Source organism: Camellia sinensis, chromosome 9, assembly GCF_055761805.1.
Source record: "Camellia sinensis isolate YWXY chromosome 9, ASM5576180v1, whole genome shotgun sequence".
NCBI classification, from domain to species: domain Eukaryota; kingdom Viridiplantae; phylum Streptophyta; class Magnoliopsida; order Ericales; family Theaceae; genus Camellia; species Camellia sinensis.
The window spans coordinates 68,910,863-68,931,396 of record NC_138969.1 but is presented as its reverse complement, the minus strand read 5'-3'; the positions used below and the strand labels follow the sequence as shown (position 1 = coordinate 68,931,396).

Genomic DNA, 20,534 nt, shown 5'->3' with positions numbered 1-20,534 from the left:
GAGTGGGATGTGCAAATAAACAAAATTATCATGGGAAAACTGGTGTTTTTTTTTATTTTTTTTTACATAAGGTAGATTGTTATCAGGTTAATATATTAAAGTTAGCGCATACTTCTATTTAGAAATTCTTAAAGTACAATGATTTGAAATATGCTCCATTTCATATAGTATAAGAAAACTATACCTTTAAAGCCTATTTGTTTTAGTCCAATCTCAATGGAACTGGATTAATAATCCATGAGTTCTATAAATATTGTTGGAATGATAATTTTAGGACAAAGAGTCCCTTGGGACTACTAATACCCTCCAAGGAGGGGACTAGCAAACCCATGGGAGAAGTGTGATTGGTATTCTAATCCCATGGGATTAGAGGATTGGAGGAGAAAATACAATTTTGCCCTTCATTTTACAAAAATAACAAAGTTTTACTTTATATAATGAGATTTTTTTTACCTAATTTCTTATATTTAATACCAACCAACTAATACTATACATGAGTAGTGATACATAGTTTCAAAATAGTAGTTCTAATGAAAGCTCTAATGAGGTGAAAGAGAGAGAGAGTAAAGAGAGATAGACAGATTATTGTACTATATATTATTATGCACAAACAAATGCAATTTATCTTAGAGTTATGCTAAGGACCTAAATAAATTACCAAACAAATCACCAAATCTCTCACATGGTGTAGGACACACACAAATCACATGTGTGTTGGTCTCACGCCTATGTGAGAGGTTTGATAATTTATTTGATAATTTACTTGAAATCCATAACATTTTCATACCCTTCCCGCACTAATAATTCCTCTACTAATAATTCTATCTAACCTAATCAGACAAACAAACTGGTAATGTCATGTTTTGGCAATGAAATTTTTTTGTTACTTGCCATTTTTTAAAGATTTTTTGGCTGAGTTTTCAGAATTACTTTCTAAAACAAATTCAAAAAATTATTTGATAAAATAAACACTAAAAAAATTTCAATATTAGAGCCCATCTGAAATCGCATCTACGGTTTCCCGAATCCTAACCTCCCGTTGCCGTACCAAGCCTGGAGAAACCATTGGAGAACATCTGAAATCACATCTACGGTTCAATGTCTTCTCTCATTGTCTCTATTTTGCTTCGTGTTATTTGATTTTGGGGCAATCTCGTAACTCTAATTTCATAACAGATTACACGACGGTTCTTTACTACTTCTACGACAAAACATCTCGAAATCACCATATACAGTTCAAATTTAAGGTATGCTCTCTATTTTGTTTCTAATTTTTTTTTTTCCAATTAATGCTCAGTTTTGATGTGTGAGGTGTTTTTTGATGCTCTGCGTCATGCTTTTCTGATCTTTCTCCTAATGGTTGTTTAGAGAGAATATGTGCCTGTGGCCTGTAAGAAAGTATGCGACTGCTTTTTGTTATGTCTGAGAGAGTATGGCCATGAGAGAACAATCCACTTGTTATGTCTTGCATTAGCATTGCACACCGAGTGTTTGACGGTATGTCTGAGAGGGAAAAACCATAACGATCGTTTATTAACATATAAAAATACAGTTTCTACTACTATGACTTTGAAAAAAAAAGGGTGAAATCATAGTTTATGAATTGAAATTTATTAAAGTAATTAATTCAAAATGAAATTATTTCCTTTTTGCAACCAAACAGGCATGTGAAGCTCAAACATTGTCATACATAAGTTGGGACTAAGTGGTGGTTTCAAGTTTTATTGTTGTAGTCAATATTTTGAAGTTTTGAATCCTACAAATAATACAGCAACATAGTTCATCATTTTTTGCAATTACCAAGTATTAAGAAGCTATGACCAAAGGCAAAAAAAGCTGACTATGAAGATGTCATGTTATAAGATAATTAGGGGGGGAAAAATTTATATATGGTATAGTATAGATAACTACAATTTCTTTTTTCTTTTTACTAAATGGTAAAATCGTGTCTTTAAAATTAAATTTACGCTCCGCTTGTTTTGGACGAAAATATTTTTTGGGAAACGTTTCTTGTATGATGTTTTGGACTTATTGGTGTTTAGTTCAATTTTTTATTGTTGTAATCAATTTTAAATTTCTGAAACTCCCGCAAAGGTTTAGTTTCTTTTTGTTTGAGTCACATACACAATTTGAACTTATAGCGATCCCGGATTTACCCTTGTTGTATAGTGATCCGGACATGTGTCCGTGGATGTTGGAAGGTGTTTATTATCTTGTTTGCATCCTCTTTACTTTGTTATTGAGTTATAGGATGTGTTGGGCAGGTTTGTTTCAGGTTGGTTGTGTTTGGGAGCCTAGTGTTGCTGCCCAGATTTTTGGACCTTCGCTCGAGCGAGGAGTTTGTCGCTCAAGCGAGAGTGAGGTTCGTATCTGGTGGGTCGAGCCAGGATGGCTTCGCTCGAGCGAGTGTTGCGTCTGGTTCTGGACCTGAGAGTGTGTTTCTTGGCTCGAGCGAGCTTTTCTTAGCTCGAGCGGTCTGGTTTGTTCTTCGCTCGAGCAAGGAGTTGGTCGCTCGAGCGTGCTTCTGGTTGCAGACCTGAGGGTTTGAGTTGTTGGCTCGAGCGAGCATTCTTTGGCTCGAGCGCACTTTTGAGTTTTTGGCTCGAGCGAGTGCTTCTTGGCTCGAGCGAGAGTTTCTGTGTCTGGTCGCTCGAGCGACCATGTCTTCGCTCGAGCGAGCGTGTTTTATATTAGCGGGCAGTAGCGATTTTAAACATCACTTTTTCACTTTCTTTTTGATCCAAAACCTAAATCCGAGTCTCTCTCTCTCTAAACTTACATTCTCTCTATGATTTGATCTCCCTAGGGTGTGAATCTAGCCTAAGGCCTTTGTTAAAAAGATAGAGGGTGTTGAGAGCTTCGATTTAATCTGAAAAAGTTTGGATTTGGAGCACGTTGATCTTCGAGTCTTTATCTCCTTTTTGGCTAAAACTTCAAGGTAGGAATATCCTACTCCTCTCTATGGACTTTGTCTTTAAATTTTGGTATTTTGAGATGTTGGGGTTGGTTTGGTAATTTTGTGAAAGTTTGGGGCTTTTGTGTAATTTTACAAAAGTTGGGGTTTTATTCATAATAAACCTAGATGCATGTTTGGCATGGAGAAATGGAATTAATGTTGAATCATTGATGAAAATGGGACCTAGGGGTTGAAATGTTAATTATGGGAATTGACCTAATTACATTGTTTAATTAATTGGGATAATTAATTGTGAGGAATGAGGAAATGAAATGTTGATTGAATATCCATTGTGCATTTATTTTCTGTTTAGAAATAACTGCTTTGGGCTATCGGTGGAGGATAGTCGTGATTGTTGTAGACAATGCATGATGATTAGGTAAACTGAAACTAATCAATGAAGTGTGTCATGGAACTTGACGGTTGATAGAATACATTAATTTTATGTATTGAATAATTGTATATAGAACCAATGTGTTTGTATACGTCAGGTGTAGAGGAGGAGATGGGGGATGTACTCCGCGGTTTAGGGGAAGATAGGGGATGTACCTCTAAACCGGATAGTGTTGGGAGAAGATAGGGGATGAACTCCGTAGATACAGCTCATATGCTTATCTTTGTGAAGTGTGGATATAGCTTATATGCTTATCTGTGGATATTGTGGTTATACATATCTGTTGTAAAATATGGATATAGCTTATATGCTTATCTGTGAATGTGGATATTGTTGTTATACATATCTGATAAGAATGTGGATAGAACTTACATGTCTATCTGTTGAAAAAGGGAAAATGAAAAGTAACTCGGACTTATAAGTCGGTTGACATAAATATATGATTTATGTGATTGTATCAGAGTTGGCCATCTATCAATTGCTAATATTTTAGTCATTGTTCATGGATGGTTTAGTGTATTTCTACTGGGCTGTGGCTCACCCTATATGGGAATATCATTTTCAGGTGCAGGAAGCATGCCACCTCCAAGGACATAGCTTGGGAGGCTAGATGCGGACATGTTTTGTCGATATCTTTTGATGTATTACATGTAACTTCAAGCCAAGGGCTTAATGTGTAAACGAGTTAGTACTCTTATGTTGTAACCAAGTGTTAACTTGGAAAGCTGTAAGCCCGTAGGGCATTTTGTTTTGATGTTAACATGTAATACCTATGTAATGGAACTCTAATGTATAATAGAATGTGGTTAGTTTATATGTAAATGCATATCTTATCTGATGGGTTTAATGTTGTTATTTTGAGGGCGTTACAACTTGTTATCAGAGCGTACCGGGTTCGAATACTTTGGGTACGTGGGAAGTGATTAGGATCACAATGGGTTTGTCTCGCTTGATAGAGACTTAGATGTAGTATCATATGCAATGTGCTTAAATGCTAACATGCTTATGTGACTATGTGGGTATGGGATTTAATTTCTAGGATGTTGATTGGATCCTTGGGTTTCTGGGAGTCTTGTTGGAAAAGCACTTGATCAATGCTGTTTCTAACCGGAACTCTAGTAATGCCTCGGGACTATCATTATCCGGAAATGAAATTCGTAAGTGCTTATGTGTTTATGTGCTTATGTGGAGTGAATTACAGTTGTCCATGCATTAGAACGTGAGTGTTTAGTTTCGGCACATTTATGAATGTGCTAATGTTCTGTGTTGCCTTTATTAGGATGTCAGGACGAGGAAGAGGAGCTAGGCGTGGTAGACCTGCGAGGCAGGAAGTACCGTTACCGGGTGAGATTCCGGCAATGCAAGAGGGAGTCGGGCAGGCCAATGTGGCCGAGCCAGTAGGTCAACAGGCTATGGGTGCCTTGGCCAGAGAGATAGCAGGAGCTTTGGGTATTCTTAGAGCTGGGAATCAGGCAGCTGAGACAGGGCCTTCTTTCTTGAAGAGGGAATTTTTCCGGTCTAATCTGGATGAGTTTATCGGGGATCCGAAGGAGCCACTGAGGGCTGATGAGTGGTTAGAACAAATGAGTAAGACGTTCGAGATGCTTGGCATTGAGGACGGAGCACTGAAAGTGACCTTGGCATCCTTCCAGCTGAAGGGAGATGCGGGTCAATGGTGGAAGTACGAGAAGGCTCGTGTTGGTGGTACTTGGGAGGCGTTTATAAATGCTTTTCAGGAGAGTTTTTGTCTGCAGCAGTTAGGGAGAAGCTGAGGGATCAGTTTAGCCGGCTTAATCAGCAGGGCTTGTCAGTGGCCGAGTTTGGGGCTACCTTTACTAGTTTGTCCAGGTTTGCACCTGAACTGGTGGCGTCTGAGGAACGCCGTTGCTATGAGTTTGAGCGGAAGTTGAGGCGGGGCCTCAAGTTGAGAGTTGGTGGGTCTTACATCCGAGAGTATAGACACCTGGTAGATGCTGCAGCTCATATGGAGCTCATGATGCAGGAGGAGGATGAGGGGCAGAGAGGCTCCAAGAGGAGCCAGGATAGTCAGGGTGATGGCAGGAGGCAGAGGGGTTCTAACCCTCAGCAGTCGCAGGGTGGTGTTGCTAGATCGACCTTTCCAGTGCCTAGTGCAGGCTCCGGGAGAGGTGGTCAGGGGGATTTCACCTGTTTCAAGTGTGGCCAGTTGGGTCACAAGGTTTCAGTTTGCCCGCAGAAGGGTGGGGGTCAGAAAGCTGCTTCTTCTTCAGCTAGACCGCAGAGTCAGAGTTTGGGCAGGGGGCAGCCCTTGACTTGTTATCAGTGTGGACAGTCTGGGCACCTGAAGAGGTTTTGGCCACAGTTGAGTGCCACTTCGGGAGCGTCTAGTTCTAGGCAGACGCAGGGTTTTCAGCCAGCTCAGTCTGTGCAGGCCTCGAGGGCCAATCCGGGAGCTTCGTCATCCCAGTCTGTGCAGCAGTCTTTTGCTCCGAGAGGTGAGCAGGTAGACCAGGGGCCTACGGGGCGCGTGTATGCTGTTGCCGCGCAGGATTTAGTACCGGCTCCATCAGTAGTGAGAGGTACTTTTCTGTTTTGCAACTCGGTTGCTAGTGTGTTGATAGACACGGGTGCATCTCATTCTTTTGTATCTGCTGCATTTGCATCTGTTTTGGAATTGGAGTTAGCACAGTTAGCATCTCCTATTTGTGTGGTATCGCCTTTGGGTGGTGAGTTGATCCTGAAACAGGGTGTTAGAGGATGTGATATAGAGGTCGCCGACTATAGGCTTCCTTTTCCGTTTGTTGTCATGCCCATGAAGGGTTTTGATGTTATTTTGGGTATGGACTGGCTATCGTCATATCGGGCTGTTATTGATTGCTACCGCCAGAGGGTCACGTTATGTACCTTGAGCGGGGAGTGGTTCCATTTCTTGGGAGACCGGGTTGGTAGTGTTTTGCCACCGGGGTATGATTCGCGAGGGCGAAGTGAGCTTAGTAGTCTACTTGCTAGCTTTGAGAGTAGTGAGTGTGTTGAGACTCAGATTGTGTTGCCGAGGGTGGTTTGTGAGTATTCGGATGTTTTTCCCGAAGATCTTGTTAGTTTGCCACCTCACCGAGAGATAGAGTTCTCTATCGATTTAGTGCCTGGTACGGCGCCGATTTCTATGGCACCTTACCGTTTTGCTCCAGCAGAGTTGGTTGAGTTGAAAGTTCAGCTCCAGGAATTGCTCGATAAGGGCTTTGTTCGCCCTAGTGTTTCGCCGTGGGGAGCGCCGGCCCTCTTTGTTAAAAAGAAAGATGGTGCCTTGAGATTGTGTATAGACTACCGGAAGTTGAATCGGGCTACGGTTAAGAATAAGTACCCTATGCCCCGTATAGATGATTTGTTTGACCAGTTGAAGGGTTCCCGTTGTTTCTCTAAGATAGACTTGAGATCGGGTTACCATCAGTTGAGGGTCAGGGAGGAAGATATTCCTAAGACGGCATTCCGTACGCGGTATGGCCATTACGAGTTTTTGGTGATGCCATTCGGGCTTAGCAATGCACCGGCAGTCTTTATGGACTTGATGAACCGGATTTTCTGGGAGTTCTTAGACCGATTTGTGGTTGTCTTCGTGGACGACATCCTTATCTATTCGTCTTCTGAGGAGGAGCACGAGGCACACTTGAGAGTGGTGCTTGAGTTGCTTAGAGCCCATAGGTTGTATGCCAAGTTTGGGAAGTGTGAGTTCTGGCTGAAGGAAGTCAAATTCTTAGGCCACGTGGTATCCGGGGAAGGGGTGTCTGTTGATACATCCAAGGTTGAGGCAGTGCAAGATTGGGCACAGCCTAAGAGTGTGTTTGAGATCCGCAGTTTTCTGGGATTAGCTGGGTATTACCGTCGGTTTGTGAAAGATTTCTCCAGGTTAGCGTCACCGTTGACTAGACTGACTCGGAAGGGAGTCAAGTTTGTGTGGAGTGAGACTTGTGAAAAGTCGATCCAAGAGTTGAAAGTTAGATTGACCACCGCTCCGGTGTTGATTATTCCGGAGAGAGGGTTGGGTTATGCTGTATATTGTGATGCCTCACGAGAGGGTTTGGGTTGTGTGTTGATGCAGGAAGGGAAAGTGGTAGCTTATGGCTCACGTCAGTTGAAAATTCACGAGAAGAATTACCCCACACACGACCTAGAGTTAGCAGCTGTGATCTTTGCCTTGAAAATCTGGAGGCACTACCTTTATGGTGAGAAGTTCGAGGTGTTCTCGGACCACAAGAGTTTGAAGTACCTGTTTACACAGAGAGACTTGAATTTGAGGCAGAGGAGGTGGATGGAGTTCATCGAGGATTATGATTTTGAGTTGCATTATCATCCGGGAAAGGCCAATGTTGTGGCCAATGCCCTTAGTAGGAAATCCATTAGTGATGTAGCTTGTATAGCCATCCGGGAATGGGAGATGTTGGGAGCACTTGGCGAGTTTGATTTGCTACTGGGCGAATCTGTTGAGGTTGCGGCCTTGTTTTCTGTTGTTGCGCAGCCTACACTTGTGATTAGAGTGATAGAGGCACAGAGAGGTGACCTTGAGATAGAATCCCTCCGAGAGAAGATCTCCAGTGGGAAAGTTGAGAAGGGTTTGACAGTGTATCCCGACCTGAGTGTGAGATACCGAGACCGTTTGTTTGTACCGGAGGCTTGCCGTGAGGAAGTACTCCGAGAGTTTCACCATTCGCGCCTTGCGGTGCATCCGGGAGGTACTATGATGTACCAGGATTTGGGTCGCCAGTTTTGGTGGCGGGGTATGAAGAGAGATGTGGCTGTTTTCGTATCGAAGTGCCTTACTTGCCAGCAAGTGAAGGCCGAGCATCAGAGGCCAGCGGGTTTGTTGCAACCCTTGCCTATTGCCGAGTGGAAGTGGGAGCATGTCACTATGGACTTCGTTGTAGGTCTTCCGAGGACTCAGCGGGGTAGTGATGCTATTTGGGTGGTTGTAGACCGGTTGACTAAGTCGGCGCACTTTATTCCTATGCGCGTGAGAGATTCGGTAGATCATCTTGCCGACTTGTATATTCGGGACGTAGTGAGATTGCACGGGGTCCCAGTGACGATCGTCTCAGATAGAGATCCTCGTTTTACTGCTAGGTTGTGGCAGAGTTTGCAGAGTGCCTTGGGCACTAAGTTGACCTTTAGTACGGCTTATCATCCTCAAACTGACGGGCAGTCCGAGCGTACTATTCAGATCCTCGAGGATATGCTTCGAGGTTGTGTCCTAGACTTCAGTGGGACATGGGAGAGGCACTTGCCTTTGGTAGAGTTTGTCTACAACAACAGTTTTCAGTCTAGCATCGGTATGGCACCGTTTGAGGCCTTGTATGGCCGACCGTGTAGGTCTCCAGTGTGTTGGGCCGAGGTGGGTGATGCACCTTTGTTGGGTCCGGAGTTGGTTAGGGAGACGACGGAGAAAGTTGAGCTTATCCGTAAGAAGCTTGTTACAGCCCAGAGTCGACAAAAGAGTTATGCCGACCGTAGGAGGAGGCCTTTGGCGTTTGAGGTAGGTGATCATGTCTTTCTGAAGATATCACCTAGACGAGGTTTGATGAGGTTTGGGAAGAGTGGGAAGTTATCCCCTCGGTTTATTGGTCCTTTTGAGATCCTTGAGAGGATTGGGGAGGTTGCTTATCGGTTAGCCTTACCGCCGCAGTTGTCCGGAGTGCATGACATGTTTCATGTGAGTATGCTTCGGAAGTATGAGCCAGATCCATCACATGTGCTGGATTGGACCGATTTAGAGGTAGATGAGGATGCCTCGTATGAGGAGAGACCGGTTCGGGTCTTGGATAGGCGGGATCAGGTCCTGCGTGGAAAGACCATTCCTTTGGTGAAAGTCTTGTGGAAACATCACGGAGTGGAGGAAGCCACTTGGGAACGTGAGTTGGAAGTCCGAGAAAAATATCCGGACTTGTTTGTTGATATGTGATCTTGTATTTAAATTTTACATTTTGTTGAACTTAAGAGCTTTTATATATGTCTTAAGTTGTGAAACATTGAAAATGTTTTGATTATTGGAAGTATGTTTTGGAACTTACCTCATATGGAAGTTGAATGTGACATTATATATGTTGATTATATTGTTGAAATTGGAAAGTTAATGCATAATGTTAATGCATGTTGAAAGTACATATGTTGTTTACATATTGTGAGATGCCTCTTGTTAAGGGGGGATGACCGGAATGGGTCGAATTGTTGAATGTTAAAGTGTAACATTGTTTAAAATGGAGAAAACTTGTTTTGAAAACTTGTGCTTAATTTCGGGGACGAAATTCTTTAAGGGGGGGAGGTTATAGCAATCCCGGATTTACCCTTGTTGTATAGTGATCCGGACATGTGTCCGTGGATGTTGGAAGGTGTTTATTATCTTTTTTGCATCATCTTTACTTTGTTATTGAGTTATAGGATGTGTTGGGCAGGTTTGTTTCAGGTTGGTTGTGTTTGGGAGCCTAGTGTTGCTGCCCAGATTTTTGGACCTTCGCTCGAGCGAGGAGTTTGTCGCTCGAGCGAGAGTGAGGTTCGTGTCTGGTGGGTCGAGCCAGGATGGCTTCGCTCGAGCGAGTGTTGCGTCTGGTTCTGGACCTGAGAGTTGTGTTTCTTGGCTCGAGCGAGCTTTTCTTAGCTCGAGCGGTCTGGTTTGTTCTTCGCTCGAGCGAGGAGTTGGTCGCTCGAGCGTGCTTCTGGTTGCAGACCTGAGGGTTTGAGTTGTTGGCTCGAGCGAGCATTCTTTGGCTCGAGCGCACTTTTGAGTTTTTGGCTCGAGCGAGTGCTTCTTGGCTCGAGCGAGAGTTTCTGTGTCTGGTCGCTCGAGCGACCATGTCTTCGCTCGAGCGAGCGTGTTTTATATCAGCGGGCAGTAGCGATTTTAAACATCACTTTTTCACTTTCTTTTTGATCCAAAACCTAAATCCGAGCCTCTCTCTCTCTAAACTTACATTCTCTCTATGATTTGATCTCCCTAGGGTGTGAATCTAGCCTAGGGCCTTTGTTAAAAAGATAGAGGGTGTTGAGAGCTTCAATTTAATCTGAAAAAGTTTGGATTTGGAGCACGTTGATCTTCGAGTCTTTATCTCCTTTTTGGCTAAAACTTCAAGGTAGGGATATCCTACTCCTCTCTATGGACTTTGTCTTTAAATTTTGGTATTTTGAGATGTTGGGGTTGGTTTGGTAATTTTGTGAAAGTTTGGGGCTTTTGTGTAATTTTACAAAAGTTGGGGTTTTATTCATAATAAACCTAGATGCATGTTTGGCATGGAGAAATGGAATTAATGTTGAATCATTGATGAAAATGGGACCTAAGGGTTGAAATGTTAATTATGGGAATTGACCTAATTACATTGTTTAATTAATTGGGATAATTAATTGTGAGGAATGAGGAAATGAAATGTTGATTGAATATCCATTGTGCATTTATTTTCTGTTTAGAAATAACTGCTTTGGGCTATCGGTGGAGGATAGTCGTGATTGTTGTAGACAATGCATGATGATTAGGTAAACTGAAACTAATCAATGAAGTGTGTCATGGAACTTGACGGTTGATAGAATACATTAATTTTATGTATTGAATAATTGTATATAGAACCAATGTGTTTGTATACGTCAAGTGTAGAGGAGGTGATGGTGGATGTACTCCGCGGTTTAGGGGAAGATAGGGGATGTACCTCTAAACCGGATAGTGTTGGGAGAAGATAGGGGATGAACTCCGTAGATACAGCTCATATGCTTATCTTTGTGAAGTGTGGATATAGCTTATATGCTTATCTGTGGATATTGTGGTTATACATATCTGTTGTAAAATATGGATATAGCTTATATGCTTATCTGTGAATGTGGATATTGTTGTTATACATATCTGATGAGAATGTGGATAGAACTTACATGTCTATCTGTTGAAAAAGGGAAAATGAAAAGTAACTCGGACTTATAAGTCGGTTGACATAAATATATGATTTATGTGATTGTATCAGAGTTGGCCATCTATCAATTGCTAATATTTTAGTCATTGTTCATGGATGGTTTAGTGTATTTCTACTGGGCTGTGGCTCACCCTATATGGGAATATCATTTTCAGGTGCAGGAAGCATGCCACCTCCAAGGACATAGCTTGGGAGGCTAGATGCGGACATGTTTTGTCGATATCTTTTGATGTATTACATGTAACTTCAAGCCAAGGGCTTAATGTGTAAACGAGTTAGTACTCTTATGTTGTAACCAAGTGTTAACTTGGAAAGCTGTAAGCCCGTAGGGCATTTTGTTTTGATGTTAACATGTAATACCTATGTAATGGAACTCTAATGTATAATAGAATGTGGTTAGTTTATATGTAAATGCATATCTTATCTGATGGGTTTAATGTTGTTATTTTGAGGGCGTTACAACTTGGTATCAGAGCGTACCGGGTTCGAATACTTTGGGTACGTGGGAAGTGATTAGGATCACAATGGGTTTGTCTCGCTTGATAGAGACTTAGATGTAGTATCATATGCAATGTGCTTAAATGCTAACATGCTTATGTGACTATGTGGGTATGGGATTTAATTTCTAGGATGTTGATTGGATCCTTGGGTTTCTGGGAGTCTTGTTGGAAAAGCACTTGATCAATGCTGTTTCTAACCGGAACTCTAGTAATGCCTCGGGACTATCATTATCCGGAAATGAAATTCGTAAGTGCTTATGTGTTTATGTGCTTATGTGGAGTGAATTACAGTTGTCCATGCATTAGAACGTGAGTGTTTAGTTTCGGCACATTTATGAATGTGCTAATGTTCTGTGTTGCCTTTATTAGGATGTCAGGACGAGGAAGAGGAGCTAGGCGTGGTAGACCTGCGAGGCAGGAAGTACCGTTACCGGGTGAGATTCCGGTAGTGCAAGAGGGAGTCGGGCAGGCCAATGTGGCCGAGCCAGTAGGTCAACAGGCTATGGGTGCCTTGGCCAGAGAGATAGCAGGAGCTTTGGGTATTCTTAGAGCTGGGAATCAGGCAGCTGAGACAGGGCCTTCTTTCTTGAAGAGGGAATTTTTCCGGTCTAATCCGGATGAGTTTATCGGGGATCCGAAGGAGCCACTGAGGGCTGATGAGTGGTTAGAACAAATGAGTAAGACGTTCGAGATGCTTGGCATTGAGGACGGAGCACTGAAAGTGACCTTGGCATCCTTCCAGCTGAAGGGAGATGCGGGTCAATGGTGGAAGTACGAGAAGGCTCGTGTTGGTGGTACTTGGGAGGCGTTTATAAATGCTTTTCAGGAGAGGTTTTTGTCTGCAGCAGTTAGGGAGAAGCTGAGGGATCAGTTTAGCCGGCTTAATCAGCAGGGCTTGTCAGTGGCCGAGTTTGGGGCTACCTTTACTAGTTTGTCCAGGTTTGCACCTGAACTGGTGGCGTCTGAGGAACGCCGTTGCTATGAGTTTGAGCGGAAGTTGAGGCGGGGCCTCAAGTTGAGAGTTGGTGGGTCTTACATCCGAGAGTATAGACACCTGGTAGATGCTGCAGCTCATATGGAGCTCATGATGCAGGAGGAGGATGAGGGGCAGAGAGGCTCCAAGAGGAGCCAGGATAGTCAGGGTGATGGCAGGAGGCAGAGGGGTTCTAACCCTCAGCAGTCGCAGGGTGGTGTTGCTAGATCGACCTTTCCAGTGCCTAGTGCAGGCTCCGGGAGAGGTGGTCAGGGGGATTTCACCTGTTTCAAGTGTGGCCAGTTGGGTCACAAGGTTTCAGTTTGCCCGCAGAAGGGTGGGGGTCAGAAAGCTGCTTCTTCTTCAGCTAGACCGCAGAGTCAGAGTTTGGGCAGGGGGCAGCCCTTGACTTGTTATCAGTGTGGACAGTCTGGGCACCTGAAGAGGTTTTGGCCACAGTTGAGTGCCACTTCGGGAGCGTCTAGTTCTAGGCAGACGCAGGGTTTTCAGCCAGCTCAGTCTGTGCAGGCCTCGAGGGCCAATCCGGGAGCTTCGTCATCCCAGTCTGTGCAGCAGTCTTTTGCTCCGAGAGGTGAGCAGGTAGACCAGGGGCCTACGGGGCGCGTGTATGCTGTTGCCGCGCAGGATTTAGTACCGGCTCCATCAGTAGTGAGAGGTACTTTTCTGTTTTGCAACTCGGTTGCTAGTGTGTTGATAGACACGGGTGCATCTCATTCTTTTGTATCTGCTGCATTTGCATCTGTTTTGGAATTGGAGTTAGCACAGTTAGCATCTCCTATTTGTGTGGTATCGCCTTTGGGTGGTGAGTTGATCCTGAAACAGGGTGTTAGAGGATGTGATATAGAGGTCGCCGACTATAGGCTTCCTTTTCCGTTTGTTGTCATGCCCATGAAGGGTTTTGATGTTATTTTGGGTATGGACTGGCAATCGTCATACCGGGCTGTTATTGATTGCTACCGCCAGAGGGTCACGTTATGTACCTTGAGCGGGGAGTGGTTCCATTTCTTGGGAGACCGGGTTGGTAGTGTTTTGCCACCGGGGTATGATTCGCGAGGGCGAAGTGAGCTTAGTAGTCTACTTGCTAGCTTTGAGAGTAGTGAGTGTGTTGAGACTCAGATTGTGTTGCCGAGGGTGGTTTGTGAGTATTCGGATGTTTTTCCCGAAGATCTTGTTAGTTTGCCACCTCACCGAGAGATAGAGTTCTCTATCGATTTAGTGCCTGGTACGGCGCCGATTTCTATGGCACCTTACCGTTTTGCTCCAGCAGAGTTGGTTGAGTTGAAAGTTCAGCTCCAGGAATTGCTCGATAAGGGCTTTGTTCGCCCTAGTGTTTCGCCATGGGGAGCGCCGGCCCTCTTTGTTAAAAAGAAAGATGGTGCCTTGAGATTGTGTATAGACTACCGGAAGTTGAATCGGGCTACGGTTAAGAATAAGTACCCTATGCCCCGTATAGATGATTTGTTTGACCAGTTGAAGGGTTCCCGTTGTTTCTCTAAGATAGACTTGAGATCGGGTTACCATCAGTTGAGGGTCAGGGAGGAAGATATTCCTAAGACGGCATTCCGTACGCGGTATGGCCATTACGAGTTTTTGGTGATGCCATTCGGGCTTAGCAATGCACCGGCAGTCTTTATGGACTTGATGAACCGGATTTTCTGGGAGTTCTTAGACCGATTTGTGGTTGTCTTCGTGGACGACATCCTTATCTATTCGTCTTCTGAGGAGGAGCACGAGGCACACTTGAGAGTGGTGCTTGAGTTGCTTAGAGCCCATAGGTTGTATGCCAAGTTTGGGAAGTGTGAGTTCTGGCTGAAGGAAGTCAAATTCTTAGGCCACGTGGTATCCGGGGAAGGGGTGTCTGTTGATACATCCAAGGTTGAGGCAGTGCAAGATTGGGCACAGCCTAAGAGTGTGTTTGAGATCCGCAGTTTTCTGGGATTAGCTGGGTATTACCGTCGGTTTGTGAAAGATTTCTCCAGGTTAGCGTCACCGTTGACTAGACTGACTCGGAAGGGAGTCAAGTTTGTGTGGAGTGAGACTTGTGAAAAGTCGATCCAAGAGTTGAAAGTTAGATTGACCACCGCTCCGGTGTTGATTATTCCGGAGAGAGGGTTGGGTTATGCTGTATATTGTGATGCCTCACGAGAGGGTTTGGGTTGTGTGTTGATGCAGGAAGGGAAAGTGGTAGCTTATGGCTCACGTCAGTTGAAAATTCACGAGAAGAATTACCCCACACACGACCTAGAGTTAGCAGCTGTGATCTTTGCCTTGAAAATCTGGAGGCACTACCTTTATGGTGAGAAGTTCGAGGTGTTCTCGGACCACAAGAGTTTGAAGTACCTGTTTACACAGAGAGACTTGAATTTGAGGCAGAGGAGGTGGATGGAGTTCATCGAGGATTATGATTTTGAGTTGCATTATCATCCGGGAAAGGCCAATGTTGTGGCCAATGCCCTTAGTAGGAAATCCATTAGTGATGTAGCTTGTATAGCCATCCGGGAATGGGAGATGTTGGGAGCACTTGGCGAGTTTGATTTGCTACTGGGCGAATCTGTTGAGGCTGCGGCCTTGTTTTCTGTTGTTGCGCAGCCTACACTTGTGATTAGAGTGATAAAGGCACAGAGAGGTGACCTTGAGATAGAATCCCTCCGAGAGAAGATCTCCAGTGGGAAAGTTGAGAAGGGTTTGACAGTGTATCCCGACCTGAGTGTGAGATACCGAGACCGTTTGTTTGTACCGGAGGCTTGCCGTGAGGAAGTACTCCGAGAGTTTCACCATTCGCGCCTTGCGGTGCATCCGGGAGGTACTATGATGTACCAGGATTTGGGTCGCCAGTTTTGGTGGCGGGGTATGAAGAGAGATGTGGCTGTTTTCGTATCGAAGTGCCATACTGGCCAGCAAGTGAAGGCCGAGCATCAGAGGCCAGCGGGTTTGTTGCAACCCTTGCCTATTGCCGAGTGGAAGTGGGAGCATGTCACTATGGACTTCGTTGTAGGTCTTCCGAGGACTCAGCGGGGTAGTGATGCTATTTGGGTGGTTGTAGACCGGTTGACTAAGTCGGTGCACTTTATTCCTATGCGCGTGAGAGATCCGGTAGATCATCTTGCCGACTTGTATATTCGGGACGTAGTGAGATTGCACGGGGTCCCAGTGACGATCGTCTCAGATAGAGATCCTCGTTTTACTGCTAGGTTGTGGCAGAGTTTGCAGAGTGCCTTGGGCACTAAGTTGACCTTTAGTACGACTTATCATCCTCAGACTGACGGGCAGTCCGAGCGTACTATTCAGATCCTCGAGGATATGCTTCGAGGTTGTGTCCTGGACTTCAGTGGGACGTGGGAGAGGCACTTGCCTTTGGTAGAGTTTGCCTACAACAACAGTTTTCAGTCTAGCATCGGTATGGCACCGTTTGAGGCCTTGTATGGCCGACCGTGTAGGTCTCCAGTGTGTTGGGCCGAGGTGGGTGATGCACCTTTGTTGGGTCCGGAGTTGGTTAGGGAGACGACGGAGAAAGTTGAGCTTATCCGTAGGAGGCTTGTTACAGCCCAGAGTCGACAAAAGAGTTATGCCGACCGTAGGAGGAGGCCTTTGGCGTTTGAGGTAGGTGATCATGTCTTTCTGAAGATATCACCTAGACGAGGTTTGATGAGGTTTGGGAAGAGTGGGAAGTTATCTCCTCGGTTTATTGGTCCTTTTGAGATCCTTGAGAGGATTGGGGAGGTTGCTTATCGGTTAGCCTTACCGCCGCAGTTGTCCGGAGTGCATGACGTGTTTCATGTGAGTATGCTTCGGAAGTATGAGCCAGATCCATCACATGTGCTGGATTGGACCGATTTAGAGGTAGATGAGGATGCCTCGTATGAGGAGAGACCGGTTCGGGTCTTGGATAGGCGGGATCAGGTCCTGCGTGGCAAGACCATTCCTTTGGTGAAAGTCTTGTGGAAACATCACGGAGTGGAGGAAGCCATTGTATTTAAATTTTACATTTTGTTGAACTTAAGAGCTTTTATATATGTCTTAAGTTGTGAAACATTGAAAATGTTTTGATTATTGGAAGTATGTTTTGGAACTTACCTCAAATGGAAGTTGAATGTGACATTATATATGTTGATTATATTGTTGAAATTGGAAAGTTAATGCATAATGTTAATGCATGTTGAAAGTACATATGTTGTTTACATATTGTGAGATGCCTCTTGTTAAGGGGGGATGACCGGAATGGGTCGAATTGTTGAATGTTAAAGTGTAACATTGTTTAAAATGGAGAAAACATGTTTTGAAAACTTGTGCTTAATTTCGGGGACGAAATTCTTTAAGGGGGGGAGGTTATAGCGATCCCGGATTTACCCTTGTTGTATAGTGATCCGGACATGTGTCCGTGGATGTTGGAAGGTGTTTATTATCTTGTTTGCATCCTCTTTACTTTGTTATTGAGTTATAGGATGTGTTGGGCAGGTTTGTTTCAGGTTGGTTGTGTTTGCGAGCCTAGTGTTGCTGCCCAGATTTTTGGACCTTCGCTCGAGCGAGGAGTTTGTCGCTCGAGCGAGAGTGAGGTTCGTGTCTGGTGGGTCGAGCCAGGATGGCTTCGCTCGAGCGAGTGTTGCGTCTGGTTCTGGACCTGAGAGTTGTGTTTCTTGGCTCGAGCGAGCTTTTCTTAGCTCGAGCGGTCTGGTTTGTTCTTCGCTCGAGCGAGGAGTTGGTCGCTCGAGCGTACTTCTGGTTGCAGACCTGAGGGTTTGAGTTGTTGGCTCGAGCGAGCATTCTTTGGCTCGAGCGCACTTTTGAGTTTTTGGCTCGAGCGAGTGCTTCTTGGCTCGAGCGAGAGTTTCTGTGTCTGGTCGCTCGAGCGACCATGTCTTCGCTCGAGCGAGCGTGTTTTATATCAGCGGGCAGTAGCGATTTTAAACATCACTTTTTCACTTTCTTTTTTATCCAAAACCTAAATCCGAGCCTCTCTCTCTCTAAACTTACATTCTCTCTATGATTTGATCTCCCTAGGGTGTGAATCTAGCCTAGGGCCTTTGTTAAAAAGATAGAGGGTGTTGAGAGCTTCGATTTAATCTGAAAAAGTTTGGATTTGGAGCACGTTGATCTTCGAGTCTTTATCTCCTTTTTGGCTAAAACTTCAAGGTAGGGATATCCTACTCCTCTCTATGGACTTTGTCTTTAAATTTTGGTATTTTGAGATGTTGGGGTTGGTTTGGTAATTTTGTGAAAGTTTGGGGCTTTTGTGTAATTTTACAAAAGTTGGGGTTTTATTCATAATAAACCTAGATGCATGTTTGGCATGGAGAAATGGAATTAATGTTGAATCATTGATGAAAATGGGACCTAAGGGTTGAAATGTTAATTATGGGAATTGACCTAATTACATTGTTTAATTAATTGGGATAATTAATTGTGAGGAATGAGGAAATGAAATGTTGATTGAATATCCATTGTGCATTTATTTTCTGTTTAGAAATAACTGCTTTGGGCTATCGGTGGAGGATAGTCGTGATTGTTGTAGACAATGCATGATGATTAGGTAAACTGAAACTAATCAATGAAGTGTGTTATGGAACTTGACGGTTGATAGAATACATTAATTTTATGTATTGAATAATTGTATATAGAACCAATGTGTTTGTATACGTCAGGTGTAGAGGAGGTGATGGGGGATGTACTCCGCGGTTTAGGGGAAGATAGGGGATGTACCTCTAAACCGGATAGTGTTGGGAGAAGATAGGGGATGAACTCCGTAGATACAGCTCATATGCTTATCTTTGTGAAGTGTGGATATAGCTTATATGCTTATCTGTGGATATTGTGGTTATACATATCTGTTATAAAATATGGATATAGCTTATATGCTTATCTGTGAATGTGGATATTGTTGTTATACATATCTGATGAGAATGTGGATAGAACTTACATGTCTATCTGTTGAAAAAGGGAAAATTAAAAGTAACTCGGACTTATAAGTCGGTTGACATAAATATATGATTTATGTGATTGTATCAGAGTTGGCCATCTATCAATTGCTAATATTTTAGTCATTGTTCATGGATGGTTTAGTGTATTTCTACTGGGCTGTGGCTCACCCTATATGGGAATATCATTTTCAGGTGCAGGAAGCATGCCACCTCCAAGGACATAGCTTGGGAGGCTAGATGCGGACATGTTTTGTCGATATCTTTTGATGTATTACATGTAACTTCAAGCCAAGGGCTTAATGTGTAAACGAGTTAGTACTCTTATGTTGTAACCAAGTGTTAACTTGGAAAGCTGTAAGCCCGTAGGGCATTTTGTTTTGATGTTAACATGTAATACCTATGTAATGGAACTCTAATGTATAATAGAATGTGGTTAGTTTATATGTAAATGCATATCTTATCTGATGGGTTTAATGTTGTTATTTTGAGGGCGTTACAGAACTTATGTTTCGAACATGGATAATTGGGTGTTCAATTTGTGAGTTTAATAATAAGATTATGCTGCTTGCAGGGTTAGTTAATACATGCAATTTGTGATCCTTCAAATGTCTTCTGGAAGTTTGAAGGCTTATGACTTCCAAATTTTGTGACCTCATTCAAAGGTACAAATTATAATAAACCAAAACCAAGTTTGAAGTAGCATAAACTGTTATCATTAATGAAGTAGTTTTTCCTGTTTTTGTTATGGATGTCTATAAATAGTATTGATGAATTATTCAATGAATTAGTCATGGATGAACTGTAAATGGTACACTTTGAACTCCATGATTCAAATAGCTCATATTCTTTTTTCATGTTTGATTGCCTAACATGCTGAAAAAGAAAGACAAGGTGCTTAGGTAAAATGGTACACAAACATAATGGTAAAGACAAGGTGCTTTGGTAAAATGGTACACAAACATAATGGTGTCTCAAGTATTTTTTGAAACTATGAGCCTAAGTAATGGGTATTTTGTTTGAAAATGAAAGAATAATTTGGCAACCAAATCATTTTGTATAAAAGTATACAATAATGTTTGAGAGCTCTAATTTGAGAGCTCTAACGCAATTCTAATGATGTGGAGAGTACCCATGTGAAGGTAGGACCCACACTCCTCTCTCTATCTCTCTCTACTCTCTCTCTCTCTCTCTCTTCCACCTCACTAGAGCTCCATTTAGAGCTCTCAAATTAGAGCTATGTATCATTACTCAAAAGTATAGATTTCATTGTATTCCTTTTCACAGTGAATACAACCAAGCAATGATTTGGGCCATCAATAAAATTGACCCACGACACTATTTGTCAAATAAATCAATGATACTACGTCTTCCTCACTTTTATTTGATTAGTAAAAGGGAAAGTCTATAGTCAGAGAGAGATGTATATTGATATTGGGGGTTCAACTCTCCCAAGTTGCTAATATAATAACTAATTATTGATTTTCGCCGATCAAAAAAAAAAAAAATTAGTGGCAAGTGATCTCATTAATATTTAGCAGATCCTAGCATAAACGTTCTCAATACCCAATGCCCCCTGCATCTTGAGCTGCTACCTCCAATTTAAGCTGAATTGGACATTGTTTTTTGAACCTCTAAATACTAACATTTTTCATCATGTAATACTACTTTTTTGTCCATAATTTTAATTTTTTAGAATAGAAATTAGCCTCATTTCAGGGATCCTTATCAAAGGCAATGAAGTAAAATGAATCGGCAACTTGATTTTTCACTCTGTACAAAATGAAGCAAACACTTCTATATACTCCATAAGTTTTCTTTTATTACTTGCTTATATTTTAAACTTCTTGTAGTGATTTTTT

At 43.1% G+C, this 20,534-nt stretch overlaps 1 long non-coding RNA gene across 1 annotated transcript; it reads left to right on the top strand.

Moving 5' to 3' along the window:
• The first annotated feature begins 954 nt into the window (after positions 1–954).
• On the top strand, positions 955–19,529 carry LOC114307593 (uncharacterized). The gene is made up of 3 exons (XR_014339929.1): positions 955–1,093; positions 1,177–1,247; positions 19,247–19,529. It is a non-coding gene; the product is annotated as an uncharacterized LOC114307593 (long non-coding RNA).
• The last annotated feature ends 1,005 nt before the right edge of the window (positions 19,530–20,534 follow it).